The sequence below is a fragment of the Mus musculus genome, chromosome 1, assembly GCF_000001635.26.
Source record: "Mus musculus strain C57BL/6J chromosome 1, GRCm38.p6 C57BL/6J".
Taxonomy (NCBI): Eukaryota; Metazoa; Chordata; class Mammalia; order Rodentia; family Muridae; genus Mus; species Mus musculus.
The window spans coordinates 149,944,187-149,962,211 of record NC_000067.6 but is presented as its reverse complement, the minus strand read 5'-3'; the positions used below and the strand labels follow the sequence as shown (position 1 = coordinate 149,962,211).

The following is an 18,025-nucleotide window of genomic DNA, read 5'->3' as shown; positions in this document are numbered from 1 at the left end:
CTAACTGCCTTTGATATGGAGGAAGCCCTGAAGGCATTCTAACCAGGGTACTTAGAGTAACAGGATTTCATGAATTGTCAGGACGTCTGTTTGCCTTGAGATATGGCTTCACTATGTAGCATAAGCTGACTTTGAACTCATACATGTTTTTTTTTCTACTTCCCACATGACAGTTGTGAGCTACCACGCTTGTAATAGATACAACACTTTCTTCACATAGAAGTTATTATATGCTTCAAATTAGATTGCAGATTCTTCCTGATTTGTTGTTACTTCTACGTCGGAACTTATGGGTTCTATTCTCTGAAAGGGCTTAAACAACTCAGAGGCTTTGAGTTTGGGGAGAAAGGCTTGAACAGGTTTGCTTTTCAAGGTTGTCCAACACTGTTCAACTGTAAAATGTATATGCGTTTTGTATTTGCGGTTTGTTTAAAACTTCACCTTTTAAAGACTCTAAAAATTCTCAACATAATGCATTATCTTTTCAACTTCACTTTTAGTCTTTTGGAAAAAAGAGGAAGTAGTGACTGCTTAAGGGCAAGCAGCAGCAGCAGCAGTCTCTCTCTCTCTCTCTCTCTCTCTCTCTCTCTCTCTCTCTCTCTCTCACACACACACACACACACACACACACACACACGCACATGCACACACACACACACACACACACATGCACACACACACATAGGCACGCACATGCATACCCCCAGGACCAGTTAGGTCACATGTTTTTAAAGCATATTTTCATGCACACCCCTAGGACCAGTTAGATCACATATTTTTAAAGTATATTTTCTGACTCGAAAGGCCTGTTTCTGAAAACTAAACATGTCCATTTAGAATGTTAGTCTTCACCAGAGGAGCTCGCTTGAATTCCACCTTAACATCCACAGAGACCAGCCCACTTCTTAGCCCCTCCTACCAGCCGGAGAAGACTTTCTAGAAGTCGGAACTGTGAAGGGCTCCCGACTGAGAGCCAGAAGGCACAGAGAAGCCTGAGGATTCTCATTTAACTCTGGGAACTGTAAGCAATGCATTTACTCTCCCTGCCTGCTTCCTCTTGCACTTTCCATCGCTATCCGTGGGCAGCTTCCCAGGAGGAAGGCAGCCACGCGTGCTAAAACTTCACTTCTTTCACTCCTCTGCCTCTGGGAAAGGTTCACAACGCAGGCTTCAGTTTCCTTCTAAGTGAGGAGGGTTTGGTTTCCTGGGTCTAAGAGCAGATTGGAATAAAGGTATAGGTTGTTTCCTTCAGCGGGTGCTGGGAAATTGAGTCTTTATAGAGAAGTGAGTTGGCGCGCCTTTGTGTCCCACGTGATGCTACCCAGTGATTCCTGACTCCTGAGTTTGAGTGCTGCTTGTAAAGATGTTTAGGGGCAGTTTGGTGACTCATTTAAATTTTAATTGATAAAAAGAGTTATGTTCGCAGAACATTCCTGGGTATTTAATGGGCTGCTGTGTGATGTGACTTATAACACTGAAAAACTAACCTTGAACTAACAAGCACCGCTGCTCTCAGGCTTTGGGTAACTTGTGACAGGACAACAGGTCAAAACAGTTTTTTGGAAAATATTCTATCAAGTTGCACACTTGTGAATATCATTTTAGAACTGAGGTTCTAAAATCTAAAAGATGGAAGAGTGAAAGGGACTTGGTTTTGAAATAAATGACTTAACATCTTTACTTCTTTTACAATTTGTAATGATTTAAATAGATTCATCACTTCAGACACTTGGTTATGAAAAATGCTCCTGATGTTAGCTGTTGGTTTAAACTGCTTTCACTGAAGGCTGGTGGAGAGCAGCATTAGAGATGTGCCACTTAGAAGGGGTGGATTCGCCCGGCATGGTGGCGCACGCCTTTAATCCCAGGGAGGCAGAGGCAGGCAGATTTCTGAGTTCAAGGCCAGCCTGGTCTACAGAGTGAGTTCCAGGATAGCCAGGGCTATACAGAAAAACCCTGTCTCGAAAAACAAAAAACAAAAAACAAACAAACAAACAAACAAACGAAACAACAACATAAAAAGAAGGGGTGGATTTTAGTATTATATTTGGGATTCTAATTTGGGAAAAAGGAGTGTATTTTGTGTTGCTTCTGTTTGTTGAATACATTTGAAATTGCAGTCAAAGAGATTCACAGAGAATTTAATGAAATAGACCTATCCAGTCTGAAATTATATCACAGATATAGTGAGACCTGGCCAATGAAGCTGGTCTCTGTTTTCATTGAGCTCACGAAGAGTTAAATTTTAAATTAAGCAATAATTGTGAAATGCATAGAGAAGTTTAATGGCCTTCTCTCAAAGTTTTACAAAACTTCCTCTAAGGAAAACATATTTTATGGGAAGAGACACTTTCATTTTAACTGTATACGTTTTTAAAATAGCATTTTATATTTATTTTTAAATAGAAAAAATAAAATTATGAAACACATGTCTTAGCCTCTCATAAGGTTCATGTCAGAGAACTAAATTGGCTTGTCTTTAACCCTTGTCTTTCCTACTGTTTTTTCTAGTCCTGAAGCAGATTGTTCGATTGTTTAAATATTAATAAACATGCTTGAGGAGTAAAAAAAGAGTAAGAAAAAAGTTGCCATGTTTGTTTTCCCTTCCTTTCTGTATATCACCACATCTCCCCACAGTATGCCATCATGCTGGTAAAATTATATATATATTTATATATACATAATATATATTTCTTTTTCTTTCTTTTTGATCTCTAACTCCTTTACAAACATTTTGAGGACTCAGGAGTTCTCCTAAGGTAATGAACACATGCTTGTCCAGTGCACACAAATTTGAAAGAAAGAAAGCAATTCACACATTTGCCAAAGACATGGGACATTTCATAAACCTCTGGATTTTCTTATCATTTATCAAAGTTAAGCAGCAAACGCTTTCACATGTGAGTAGGAGCTGCCCCACTGTCATACTGAGAATCTCAAGGGGCACTTGTTCACTGATAGCCACTCTAAGCTCCCTACTACCATGAATAGAACCACTTCCTAGAAAGCTAGTGACCTAGATTCTAGACTCAATTCCAACAATATTCTCCATGAAACATTAGGCCTATCATTGTCTTCAACTTTTGATGAGTCTTTTTGCTTAAACACAATATGCATAAGGGAGAAATTGATGCAAGTTTTTCATTGGATTCTGAAGTATATCTATATATTCTGCTTTTGTCCTAACTTTCTGAACTGTATTTCCCAGATTGATCGTGTTTTTTAATATTATTTTTATTACAAAAATAATTCACACTTATTGTCAAAAATCTTGTTAAATAATAGAAAAATTGCAAAGAACAAAATAAAAAAATACATACTTATTCTCCTCTAAGGAGTTAATTGCTTTTAAATGATTTTTGTCTATTTATTTACTCTGTTAATATTTATTGATTATCTAGCACACATTACCACATAGGGAAAGAATCCATGTATTTTCATTACTTTATGCTTTACACATTTTCTTTTATACTATGAGTATAAAAGTATATAATACTATGAGTATTATATAGAATCTACTCATAAACTCACAAATTTAGGAGTTAGATTTTATATGGCATTCTCCTTTGATTTATGATTTTATTAAAACATCTTTTTTAAAATAATTGTGACTCTATATTCATCCATACTTTTAGCAAATACTATTAAGTCTCTGCTCTGAGTCATATATCATGTAGGGGATGATAACCTATGAACTAAAGATTATGAGCTGTCTTCAGTTTGTGGATATGTTGAACTGACCAATTGTACATTATTGAATATTTAGATTGATTGTAAATATTAATCTAGAACCATTATATTAGTTTGTATAGCTCAGTATGATTCAGCCTTACAAGTGCATTTCTAGATAGCAATGAGATCATAAACTACCTAGTTACTTAATCTCCATATTGTTATTTTTTAGCTGTAAAATAGGAACAAAAATAAAATTCAGTATGCTGACAGTTCTCAAAACATTTAACAAAATGGCACTGAGTACTAGTTAATCTTTGCCATTTTGCTTTGGAAGAGTGTATCCATTCTTAAGGAGCTTGAGTAAGCTTAAGTAGCTTAAGTATTGGAGTTTGCCTCAGATAACATTGAATGGTATCATTCAGAATAAGAAGAGAATCCAGTCATTCAGACAGCTGCTACCTTATTTACAGTTGTATCTCTTTCTTAACCAAGTTTGGCAAATGTTCAGAATGGTTACTTATAAGGGTGTGTTCCATGTGACTTTAACAATTTTTTTCTCAGTGTTAACTTTCAGCCTAGCAAATCTGAACAGCTATAGTTCACATTATCAAAAATCTTTTAGAATCCTCATAGATCTTGGAGAATGTCAAGGGTCTTAACAATACAGGTGTAATTCCAAAGTAGAAACAGAAATCCTGTAGACACTTTTCCTTATTTTTTTTTTTTTTTGGAGTTCGTCTCAGTGTTTTATGGAACTTCCCTTCACAACAGATGGTAACGCACAAGAACGTGAGAGCAAATCATGTTCTCAGAGAGTCATAGTTCAACAAAATTGAGGAAATGCAAGAGAATTCTGAGATGCCTCAAGATTTCTGTAGCATCTCTCACAGCACTGGAGACATCCAGGCTTGCTTAAGAGAAAGTAGGGCAAAGGCCAAGAGCTTGTTATGTGATGGCTGCCAATAAGAAAGTTTGTAAAAAGAATGTCCACGTTTGTTTGTCAGTAATCAACTTTGACCAACTCATCATCTTTTACATCACTGGGATCAAAAAACAAAGCTGGGAACAGACCATGATTAAGGGGTTCTTCTTAGAGAAGGCAGCTAGCAGAGAAAGTATTCTTCCAATCTTTTGATACCATCACCTCTGTGTGTGTGTGTGTGTGTGTGTGTGTGTGTGTGTGTGTATTGCAGGTGGGGCTGCAGCATGCTTTTGCTGCTCTTGGTGTGTAGACCTCAGTGTTTTACTGTTTGTGACTCTTAATCCACGCATAGTAATCTTTAAATACAGTTTCCTTCTCTTCTTAAACAAATGTAAATAATTCAATGCTGACGAGAAGCAGTTTTGAAAACCTGTACTACCAGTTTAATCGTTTAATTAATTCAAATGTCTTTACAGAAACTCAACAGGCATTTGTTGAGTAAGCTGGGACTAAAAGACAGTAGACAAGGCAGACTTTATCTTTCTTTTCTTTCTCATTAGCATGTGCAGCTGTGAACAATTTGCTTAGTCTTCTACTCCTTTGCTTGGCCTTGGAGTCTACAGGCAATTTTATCTATTTTAAGTAAAGGGTAGGTTTTGAGTTAGCAGAAAGTGTCCCAAATGTGTCTTTTTTTTTTTTTTTTGCATTCTTATCAAATATAGAAAACTCGTGTGTCTGCAAAACTCAACTTATATTTTCTTGCTCATTTGTTTGTGTTTATGAACTATTTTGCAGTTGTTTAGTTTGAAGAAAAATGTGAGTTCTATTATGTCCTATTTATATAGTGCAAATGGTTTATAGGAAGGCTACATAAAAACTTTATTCTTAACTGAGGCTGGTAATTCCAGCTACTTGGGAAACTGACACAGGGGTTAGCAAATTCAAGGCCTACTTGGGCTACACATTAAGGGCCTTTGCTTGTCAAGCATTCACTACACTGTAGATTCTTCCCCAAACACTGAAAAAGCAAAAACAAAACAAAACTAAACTAAAAAACAAACACCACAAACAGAACAGAAAATTCCATTCATTTTTTGTTTTTTGTTGATGTTGTTGTTGATAAACTGACTTAGCAGAGCACTACTGTTGACATTTACAGATATGAAAAAAGAAATTTGGGGGCAAATCTCTCTCTGTACAAGCTTGTGTTCATGGTATCCACCTGATATACTTTGTATACTTTTTATTGAAGCAGCCAAGTTGTTCTTATTCCCTCTTCTTGATGTGCCTTATTCGTGATTGTTAGCCTTCTCCAGCTGGGGTTAACAGAAAATCTGTAAGAGGAGGCTCAGCACAGATCGTGGTCCCAAAGCCCAGTCCCACAGAAGCTCATTGCTCTGTCCTCACCAGCTGCTCAGTGATTGACAGGACACTGCACCGACATCCCAGAATGACTGAAAAGATTAGCTTCAGATTTGTAATTTCAGGGTTTTTGAACTACTTAGTATTTTGTATAGGCACATAATGCTTTAAAGAAAATAAGGCATATGATATTTTATCAAATCTACAAAATAGACATATTAAAGACTGATTAATTTTTTATGAATCACAATAAGAAATACTTATTTAACGGAAGGATTTACATCCAGGTGGCAACAGAGAAATTTTTTTAGACTATGTAGAGTCTTAAGGTTCTTTCAGTCTCTGATTATGCTGGACAGTATAAGGCATTTGCATTTACTCTTTGTAGAACAAAGTGAGAAGTTTACTTTTCCATGCAATCTAGAAGCTTACAGGCAAGAAGACAGATGCTTCTTGGCAGGGCTTATAAACTTCAATTACGAACTATTTTCAGTATGCACATGCATGACTTGGTCATAAGCAACAGCCAATGCCTGGATGCTGGGTGCAACTCCGTCTTTAGAAACATTAGGTCAGCAAATAGCTTTAGAATTTCAGCCAGTGAATTGGCACACTTCCTATTTGCACCACACTTCATACCCACAGCTTTGACAAGATAAGCAAGTTGAATGCAGTGTAAAAGCATCGAACTGGTTGTTAACCCCTGGGCGAAAGATATGTCCTTGTTGGATTCACAGATCTGAAATTTCAGAAGATACTACTCATTTGGGGTCATCTAGGGGAAGAAAAAGTGTGTATTAAATTTTTTAGGTTCTGATGTTTACTTAAGGAAACGAAAAGGCAATCGATTCTGTGGATTTTTTTAACCCGTATTTTATGCAATATTTTGAAAGCATTGAGAGAAGTAATTTAGAGAAATTATGTGAGAATTTATAAAAAATCAATTTGGAGGAAAATGCATTAAGATGTATACATGTATAACGATATAGATCATTAATACATACTATTTCATCTATAATTATGGTGTTGTATTAACAATCAACTACTTATTCTGTCCACCATAACCTTAAATAGCTTTCTATATCCTTTTCATCCCACTGTCATAAAGAAAAGGGGGATGATTTTAAAATCAACTTAGTTTATGAAAATAGATTAAGGAATAAAAACCTGGCATTTTTATAATTCATGGAAGAGAGTTTTACTCTCACTGTACAATGCACATTCCCAAAGAACATCTTCTAAGTATTGGTAGAGTCCTGATTCTCAGAAGGTACAACTTACACACTTTACAAAGATTCGTTGTAGCAAAAATTATAATTTAAATACATTTCTTGAAATCAAGAGTTAGATGCATGCCTATAGTCCCAGGCAGGGAACTCACAAGTTGAAGGATTACCTACGATACAGTGTGAGTTCACGGCTCGCCTGGTCGATTTAACGAGGTCATAAGTCACAGTGAGGAGCGAAACAATAGGGATAGAACAGAGCTCAGTTGTAGTGTATTTGCTGAGCCCTTATATCAAAACTAAAAAATAAGTATCAAAACAAAAAGGGTTACTTTAAAGCTATTAAGCAGCTATTATTATCTATTACTTATAGTTATTTCTTGAGTCAGGAACACACAGGGATTTAAATCTAAAATATATAAACATTTACAATATGAAAACAGAACTTCCTCCTTCCTTTGCATTGTCTCCAGTGATGCCTCTCTCTCTTGTCAATGGCAAATGATGAAATGGTCAACTTAAGAAGACTGGAGGGATGAGAGGCCTTGAGCTTGAGGTGCATAGAACAAGGGTAGCATGGCTCATACACGCTCCTGGCAGAGAACAGCATTTGTAAAGGTACCTGCAAGGAAGCAACCATAAAATCAGATGAGAAAACAGGGGTTTAGGGTAATGTGGGAGCTCGGGAAGCATGGTGGTTCCAGAGGAAACTTAAGTTGGGTAGGATGCCGGTGGAGAGTTGGCTTCTATGTTAGAGAAGGTGGAGGTTGTTCCTGATCTTGCCCAGTTCCGTCTCGGTGCAGTGATGGAGACAGACTTAGAGGAGAAAGCAGAAGTGGAATAGAGATACCGGAAGCAGAGGACAGGGCAGATCTGAATACAACAAGGAAAGGATCCTTTCTAGAAGGATCAGGGACTGGTGGAGACTATAGTACGCTGTCCATCAGATGATCTGGTTGAAGCTAATGTTTGATGATTCAGGAAAGAAAATCTTTGCCATCAGAGTAGAGTCCTTGAGGGGTAAGGAGGTAGGAATCTCCCATTCAGAGCCATGTGCACTAGGTCTATCCAGGGGATGGAAGGTTACCTCTTCTGTGAGGGATTGTCATGTGTAGGACTGTCCTAAGCTAAGAGAGTATAGGAGGGTGAGGTCCTGGAAGGTGAGACAGAAGTCAAGTCACTTCCATGAGTGGGGATGCCTCTTCACGTTCTGAGGATGGGAATCTAAGATACACCCGTGGCTTGGGTGGATGGATGGTCTCTCTGTAGCAGTTGGTTTTAGAGTGAGTGTGTCTTCTGTTTTAGTTTTTTGTTTCAAAAAGGAGAAGGAAGGAAAGAGAAAGGGAGAAAGAAAGAAGAGAGAGAGAGAGAGAGAGAGAGAGAGAGAGAGAGAGAGAGAGAGAGAGAGAGAGAGAGAGAGAGAGGGAGAGGGAGAGGAAGAGGGAGAGAGAGAGAGAAAGAGGAAATGACAAAGGAAGAAATGAAAATCTTGAAAATAAAAGTGTATTAAGTAAAACAAAGAGCCAAATAGTACCAGACCTTAAACATAAAACACCTCAAATAAAAATACATAGAAATCCAGGAACGTTTAGGACTCAGGTTCTTTAATGCAAGTTAGTTAGTAACTGGCAGGGTTTGCCACACTTTGGCTTGGTTTCTAGTAGGCAGGAATGGAGCCTTTGTTCTTGTCAAACCCCTGTTGGATTCATGCCTCTCCCTGTCCATGTTAGGCCTGTTTCCACACTTCATTGAATCTCAATGACTTTCGACCTGTTCCAAGAGCCGACATGCTCTAGAATCTATTTTCTTCATGTACCCAATTGGTAGAATTGCTGCTGAAGTTGATTTGAGTTCTGAGTTCTGTTTGCCTCCTCCCTGGCTCCTGGTAGTTCCCAAGTGATGTCCTTGGGTCCCACTTGAAGTGCATTGGATGCCTTTTGTCTACCATGTCAGTTTCAGAGGTAAAATTAAAAATATATTATTATTTTAAGACAGTAATTTTGGGCTGGAACTTGGTATTTAGCCCACTGCGGAGCCTCAGCTTCCCCCTGCTTCGATTACAGGTGTGTGTAACACCTGGTTCTTGGAGTGTGGGTGGATCTGATAAGACTTGGATTACACTGATGGGATTCTACTGGACCTGGTGGGGAATTAGCAGAAGAGTCCTTGCCTGGCATGTGTGAGCTTCTGGGGTCTATCCCTAATACCACCAAAAGCAAAAGTAAATCCAAACCGAACCAATCACATTATACTTGAGACAATTAGTAATAAAACAATAATCAAAAAGAGAAGCTTTCTCAGAATTCTACTATTAGACTGTGCTGTTTTCAACCTGACTTTTTTCTCTTCTTTTTTCTTCTCTTCTTTTCTCTTCTCTTCTTTTCTTTTTTCTTTTCTTTTCTTTTCTTTCTTTCTTTCTTTCTTTCTTTCTTTCTTTCTTTCTTTCTTCCTTTCCCTCTTTCTCTCTCTCTTTCTTTCTTTCATACTTTCTTTTTTTTATTTTATCTGAAAGTCATTTCTTTTGCTTTTTTTTTTTTCAAGCACCAGAGTCTTGGGGAACAGCTGGCTATCATAAGCAAAGTGATGGGTTCTTCCTACTCATGACAAAAACAGTATTATTGAAATATTGACTCATATATTTCTTCAAAGCTAAAAATAAATCACATTTTTAAAAGTCCATTAGCCATTTTCATAAATTCTCTGTACATAAAAGAGCCTTACTTCTGAACTAATTAGAACCTAAGTCTGAGAGACCCAAGCTGTCCAGCATGTAAGAGCAGTGGACACACTGGTCAGAGGCTGTGAAATTGTCTCTGGCCTTGCTTTGAATAGCTGTACTGTCCTGTGCTTAGGAACCCCTTCCCTTCCCTTCTTTCCCTCTTCCTCCTTCCCTCCCCCTTTCATGAGAATCATGAAATGGAAAGTCACTGTATGCTTCTCTCCTCATTTGGCCCATGTTCCTTAGCTTATATCATGGTTAACAGTCAGCCAACTCCTCATCTGTAAAACTAAAGAGAATGTCAGACAGTTTTGTTATATATATATATATATATATATATATATATATATATATATATATATATATATATATTGATAGAAGCTCACCTGAGACCCTACAGATTTGATTAAAACCTCTGGTATAGCTTTTTATAGAAATTATAGTAATTTTAATCATCTAATTCAATCCATCTTTGTATAATAATCAAGGTGTAGTACAGGAGCATTACGGTGCCAGCAAAGGATAGTGGCACAGAGAGAATTCATTTTCTCTCATTTTACCAAATATACTGTATCTCATCATAATGACTTCCCTTTATAATCTGATGGCTTGGTTAAATGGATTTCACCTCAGGCTGTATTGAGGAGTTCCTTCCTAACCTTCACTAGACTGCCACCAGGTACCAAAACCAAAAGGTGACTAAGAACCATTGAGAATACTTCCCTCTAGTATAAACTTTATCTTTACAGACACCTTAATCCTACAAAAGACTGGGTTTGTTCCTCATTTCAAAAGGGAATTACCTTTCATAGTATCTGGAAACATATTTTTAAGATTTCTTATATCTGAGAAAAAAATTGTGTCTTCAAACCCCTTTTCCATGTTACACAATACTGGACCCTCAGACTTGTGTTTTCATGTCTAATGATTAAACTTCATCATGCTGCCTAGACAGCTGTGTGAAGTGCTCCCCCAAGTTTGCACACACCCCCTTACAGTTTTTAGTTCAGTTGTTCCACTTAAAGATTCTGTTGACATCACATTTTAAAGTAAAAACAAGACCAGTATCCCAAATTTCCAAATTAGTTGCTAATTTATGCTGGTCAAAAAGCCAAGCACAGAAATTCATTTTGAACGAAAATGGCTCCCAGGAGACAGTTCTTGTTATCACATAGATTTCCAGAAGGATTTGCCTGGACTGTGTAGGGCTAGGAAACAAAACAAAACAGAATCCCAAAGCTCATTGGTTAAAGACCCACTGGGTTCCAAAGAAGGATTCCCATAGAGCCATATTTGCAACTTCCAGTCTGTAGAGAACTCACAGCCTTGGCTTCAAAGCACACCCGACTTCTTGGCACTTTGTGCCACTTTGTTAGATGTGTTTTAAAGGGTTGAGACTGCCTGAATCACCTTCTCAGTTTCTATAAGGGGAAGGAAGAACGGTCTTCTCTATATTTTCGGAAAGTGAGTGTCCAGCTGTCCCCTAGCTAAGCTAACTTGTCTGGGCTTGTCTGTTTCTTAGGCTGCTGGTTATAAACTTGATGCACAATGTTGACTGGCATGCTAAGTGTATTTCCTCCAACTTCAAAATATTACAACTCTAAAATATGGCAAGAATGGGCACTTGCTTAGGTGAAAAGATGGAAAATAACAGCCAACATGAATGTCAAGGAAAGAACAGGAGAAAATTGTCTGGCGACTAAGTTGGTTTGCTTTGTTGTAATTCACTATGTAACTGGGCTGGCCAGTTTGCTTACTCTGAAATGCACAGGTACCCCACCCCCACCCCCACCTCACCCCCAGGGAGTGTTTCCTAGTGGCAAGGTGGTGTAGGAAAATCCTACTGGGAGGGAAGCAGTAACTAGTGTTCATTGATGTGGAATGCCCAGGGCTGTGCATTGGAGCTTACTGAATGGTCAGGTCTGGTGGCTGCCCCAGGGAAATGGTGAGTTCTGCCTTCTAACCAAAACTCTGGCTCAGTGGGGGACTCAAAACAGGTAGGCTTCTCTTTGCAATGCCTACTTCAGCAATTAACACCTAAGCATCCACAATCCATTCCTCATTGCTGGATTCTGGATTGCTATGCCTATGTTATTGAACTGTGTTTTAAAGGGATGATCAATTTAGAAAAAAGATTCATCAGATGGGCCATAATCCAGCCATCCAGATGTTCTAACAGAAAATTTGAACACACAGACACATGGGGCATTTGGGAAGAGACATGTGGGGGCTGAGTGACAAAAGACCAACACCTGTATGCAACAAGTGGTGCTAAAGGCACAAATATGTAGTGCTTTGAGTTTGGACTTCTACTTTCTAGAATTGTAAGAAAATGAATAATTATCACAAATCTGTAGTCTGTCTCCCTCTCCCCCCCCCCTCTCTCTCTCTCTTTATTTCTGTGAGACAGGACATTTCTGGCATGTCTCTAAGGCTTCCCACTATTTCATTTCTTCTCTTGCAACTTCCAAATGTTTCTGGATATTGTCTTTTAAAAACTGTTTATTTTGTGAGCATATGTGTGTATGTGGATATTTCTTGTGTTCAACAGCTGTATGTGCTCACTCTCCTTTCCTCTGTTCCTGTCTCTCTGTCTCTGTCTCTCTTTCTCTCTGTCTCTGTCTGTCTGTCTCTCACTCTGTGTGTGTGTGTGTGTGTGTGTATTTTGGTCAGAGTACAGCTCAGAGTTAGTTTTCTTCCTTCCACCATGTGGGTCCTGGTTATTGAACCCAAGTCATCAGGTTTGGCAGCCAGTGCCTTCCCCACTGAGTCATCTTGCTTGCCCTTTAGAATCTTATTTGCCATGTCAGAATGATATAGAAAGAAACAATTGCTACCAAACAGGTCAGAACTCTAGGGCTGGCTTAGTCTGTTAATGTTTCAACCTACTTGGGAGAAATGTTTTATATAGCATGGATGTAGAATTTGCGTGAGTTCAGGTTGTCAATTTGACCAGTTATTTGGCCTGATAAACCCATTTTGTTTTAATCTCAAAATAATAACTATTATCTTGTAAAGAAAAATAAATGTGGTAGTATGTATACATTACTTAATAAAGTAGCTGGGGAATGATTAGCAAGTGTGTATTTAATCTTATTGTAACTTGTTATGCTGTATTCCATTGATATCCCTGGGAGGCCTGCTCTTTTCTTATGGGAAGCAGAGGAGTGGATCAGAGATAAAGGGGAGGAAAAGGAGAGAACTGTGGGTGGGAACTGGAGGGAGGGGAAACTGTGGTCAGTATATATTTATTGTATGAGAGAAGAATAAACAGAGAAGAATAAAAAAGTCCAAAATATTTAAGTAGACATTTAATGAAATCAATTTGATCGATCATATATCTATCACAAAAATAAAGTTTGATATGAAAAAAATTAGTACTGAAACAAGCAACTGCTTAGATACCTAGTAGTTTATTGTTCTAGGTTCTATGAATAGAGAATCACCTTACATGAATTCTCAGTGCATGGTTCATTTATACTCTGGAAAGTTTTCTCCAGTATACCATGAAAAGTCATCATTTGTTTATTTGTCCTTTTAATCAAGAGTAATTAAATAATTGCTCCTGGTCCAAGTTGAGAACGTGGAGAAGGAAGCAGAACTCTCCTTGCGCTTTTCAGAGTCAGGGCCACCACTGTGTAATGAAGTACACAGCTGTGCTGAGCTATCACATAGAAACACAAGGGTCCGAGCTAGTAGATATATCAAGAGTGCTTCCTCAATTTGCATTTATGAAGAACACTGAATAGCTGGCAGACAGCTCCAGGGAGGACCAGAAATCTTTAGCACTAAGTCTTTCCCTAACATTTCCTTGCCACCTTCCTGTGTATCTTCCTACTTTGTGCTTCTCTGAAGTCTTAGTTTAGGCCAATAGACTCTGTTCTGCTGGCTGGTGCATGCTCTGTATGTGGTTGTGGGTTTAGAGTGAGCTTTAGGAAGGCACATGTGAGTGGTCAGGAAGAAGAATTAGAGACTTAAAAGAGAAAGCAGGGAGAAAAAATACATCAGCGCCAGAAGAAGAGCATGGGTTCCAGCATATGGCAACAGGTGCCTCGTCGTGATATGCTGGGTAGGCTCTTCCTCCACATGCTTGCTGGGAACCCACCTAGTTGATAACCTGTGTCTTTGAGACTGAGAATACGCATTTACATCTTCAAGAGAACAAGAAAGCTCTCAGGCTTTCTGTGCTAAAGTAATGCGGCTTGGAGGACATTTCTTATACATGCCTTCTTAACTACCTTTTTATTTGTTTTGAGACGGGGTTTCCTTATGTATTCTTGGCTTACCTGGAACCCATTATGTAGACCAGGCTAGTCTCTAACTCAGAGACCAAGTGCCTCTGCCTCCTGAATGATGAGATTAAAGGCCTATGCCACCATGCCTGGCACATTTACTGTTCTGATTCCTATTGCTCATTTTTCTCTGTCTGCGGTTGATAGAATGCTTTGGTTAGCTCTAGTTTAAAAAGGAGAAGCATCATTCATACCATTCCAGAACAGAACTTTAGCAATGCCTGAGTGGTTATGCATGTCTAGGGAAGATGCTGATAGGACCCAGAGACAAGTTCTTTTGTTTCCAAAGCAACTGCTTATCCACCATACTGAAGGAAACTTTGGTTCTAGTTAGCATCAGACAAGCCAGTGGATCAGTGTTTTTACTTTTTAAAGTGCTAGTTGATTTGAAATGTAAGCACTTCATATTTTCTAGTAAAACTCAATGTCGACCATTAAAAAAAGCACAAGATCCTTGTAAGAATTGCTCCACAAACTAGCCAACTTCAGACTTCTTAGAACTCCCCATAGAGCCAAACACCTCCTATCAAGTTGAGGCAGCTTGGGAAAGCATACGTTTTATAAGCAACAATACATTATTTTCTTTATTTCATTGGATTGTGGTTGGAGTTGACATATATTTGCTCATTTTGTCCAATGAGTCTGAGAGATGGAGGAGCCACCTCCTCATTTTATACAACAGAATACACAGGGGATCAAGACAGGAGAGGGAGCAAGCTCTATTTGTCTCTGGCTAAGGAGGTGGTGCAATGCCTTGAAAGCTCATGTCATTCATTACACAGGAAATGTAATTCCTGTCCTTCGCGCCACCAGATGCCACGGCTCTAATTATACCATGCTCTCCCTTTGTTACATCATCTTCTGCAGAGAGACAGAAGTGACAAAGCACTTCAGGGCAGACTTTTGGTTTTTATTCACTTCTTCTGAGAAGCCTGTGTTGCTCCAACATGACTAAATGGGTTTTGGTCACAGCATACGATATTAATCACTGATTGAAAGCCAACAGAAGCAAGTGTGCGTGGGGAAGTGTATCCCAACCCTGAGTATTCCAGAGGTTTCTAATTATAGGGCATTGGGGTGGGGCATAGGGATGGAAAAAAGACCAAGTGAAAACAAAAAAAAAAAAAAAAAAAAACAAAAAACAAAAAACAAAAAACAAAATAAAACCAAAAACCTCCCAAATCAACCAAACTGTGAGGTTCCTATCTCTTACCACAGGCTTGGAGGTAGTCTTTACGCAGGAAGATTGGTTGTTTAGCCTAGTTAGAAGAAATGAGGAAAAACCTTCTGTTTTGTGAAGAGTCATTATAGCAGTTGTGCAACTTGGTTGTAGCAAGATTCCCAGGACTGAGCTAATTGTGGGGGTAAAGGCATTTTCCTAGTGTTTACTATGGATAGTTGGGTAGAGATGGCTTGGTACCACAGAAACCTGAGGTATCTGCTGCTGTTACTGTCAGTCACGGGCGGGGGAAAGTGGGTGAGAGGAAGCTGACTCCTAACCAGAACTATACAAGTGGACTCACTGACAGTAACTACATAGGATTTTATCCTGAGGAAAAGTGACTGTATCCTAACCCAATTACCTTAGGACTGCTTCATTTCCTGGAGTGAAAATTGTACATATAAATGAGGTCTGTTGACATTTCTTTTTTGAGACACAGCCTCACTATGTAGCCTTGGCTGATCTTGAACTCACAGATCCACTTTCCTTTGATTCCAGAGCCCTGGGATTAAGGGCATACATCACCAGAGCCCCCATAACAGGTATTGTGTTTTAAAATAAACTAGAGATAGTTAAGATAAGAAATCATTAAAGTGCTATAGAGAGTTTTTGTGTGCCTTTTACTAAAGTTCCCCATTGTATATAACCAAAGCACTTACCAAAGCCAGGACACTAACATTGGTACAGTAATATAAATAGACTGCCATGCTAAAAGTATTACAGACTTTGTTTATATGCTTACAAGTCTTTGGTAATATTTAGTCTGAAAGCTTTTGACTGGAGGACTGATCTATGCACATAAATTTGCTGTTTTGTTTTTGAGAACATTTCTTACTATGTAGTTGTTCTTTTTTTTTTTATTTGTGCGTGTGTTTATTATTAATTGCTTAAATTTTTAGTTTTTATTAGAATGTTCCATGATATGATTTACGGTGATATTTTCAAACATGTTATAATACACTTTGACTACATTCACACCTCATTACCCTCCGTTCCTTCCCACTTCTGCCGAGTCCTTTTCTTTCTTTTTTTTTTCCCACTTTTTAAAATTAGGTAATTTCTTATTTTACATTTCCAATGCTATACCAAAAGCCCCCCAAACCCTCCCCCCCAATCCCCTACCCACCCACTCCCACTTCTTGGCCCTGGTGTTCCCCTGTACTGAGGCATATAAAGTTTGCAAGACCAAGGGGCCTCTCTTACCACTGATGGCCAACTAGGCCATCTTCTGCTACATATGCAGCTAGAGACATAAGCTCTGGGGGATACTGGTTAGTTCATATTGTTGTTCCACCTATAGGGTTGCAGATCCCTTCAGCTCCTTGGGTACTTTCTCTAGCTCCTCCATTGGGGACCCTGTGTTCCATCTAATAGCTGACTGTGAGCATCCACTTCTGTGTTTTCCAGGCACTGGCATAGCCTCACAAGAGACAGCTATATCAGGGTCCTTTCAGCAAAATCTTGCGGGCATGTGCAATGGTGTCAGTGTTTGGAGGCTGATTATGGGATGGATCTCCGGGTGCAGCAGTCCCTAGATGGTCCATTCTTTTGTCTCAGCTCCAAACTTTGTCTCTGTAACTCCTTCCATGGGTGTTTTGTTCCCAATTCTAAAAAATGAATCAGGTACAGAGCTAAACAAAGAATTCTCACCTGAGGAACACTGAGTGGCTGAGAAGCACCTGAAAAAATGTTCAGCATCCTTAATCCTTTGTTCTTCTTGAGTTTCATGTGTTTTGCAACTTGTATCTTGGGTATTCTAAGTTTCTGGGCTAATATCCACTTATCAGTGAGTACATATAATGTGAGTTCTTTTGTGATTGGGTTATCTCACTCAGGATGATACCCTCCAGGTCCATCCATTTGCCTAGGAATTTCATAATTCATTCTTTTTAATAGCTGAGTAGTACTCCAATAAACTCATTAGAGTTACAGCATAGGAGATTTAATAGGTTATTTACAAAAGTATGAAAAACTGACCAGTGGTTCTACCACTCAAGAAAATGTTTCTCTCCTTTAGCACCCACTAAGTTCTTCTAGGTCTCCAGAGAGATGCTGGGGCTCCTAAGGCTATCCTATTCCAGGACACAATATTGTACATCCTCATATTGTTCATGTCTTGTGATGGTGATCACAGATGCTGAGAGGATGATGACCCTGTCATGTCCAAATGACAGACTCCACACCACTCTTCTCCCTTTCCCCAGCTATTAAATTCTTTTCATCTTCTGGTCTACAGTGTCCGTTGAGCCTCTGGGAAAGGTGATATAGATGACTGCATTCAGGGATGCCTTATTCTTAGCATTTTGACTAGGTATGAGTCTATACAGTAACCGCTACAGCTACACACTACACAAAGGGAGCTACTTGATCAAAACTGACACCAGCCTTGTTTATGGGTTAAAGCATAAAAATTTTAAGGCAATTTGGCAAACCATCATATCTATCTCTCTCCCTATCCCTATCTTAATCTAATCTATACCTATCTTATCTCTATTTATCTCTATATCTTCATCTTTATCTCTATGTATATCTCTATCTCAAAAACAAACTAAAAAAAACAACAACAAAGCAATAACAACAACAAATAAAACAAACCAGGGTATCATC

The 18,025-nt window shown here is 38.7% G+C and overlaps 1 protein-coding gene across 1 annotated transcript in view; it reads left to right on the top strand.

The window, feature by feature from the left end:
* The first annotated feature begins 921 nt into the window (after nt 1-921).
* Nucleotides 922-18,025, top strand: part of Pla2g4a (phospholipase A2, group IVA (cytosolic, calcium-dependent)) — a 131,673-nt gene continuing 114,569 nt past the window's right edge. The window contains exon 1 of the mRNA NM_008869.4: nt 922-1,021. The gene's annotated coding sequence lies outside the window, so the exon portion shown is untranslated. The remainder of the gene's footprint in view (nt 1,022-18,025) is intronic.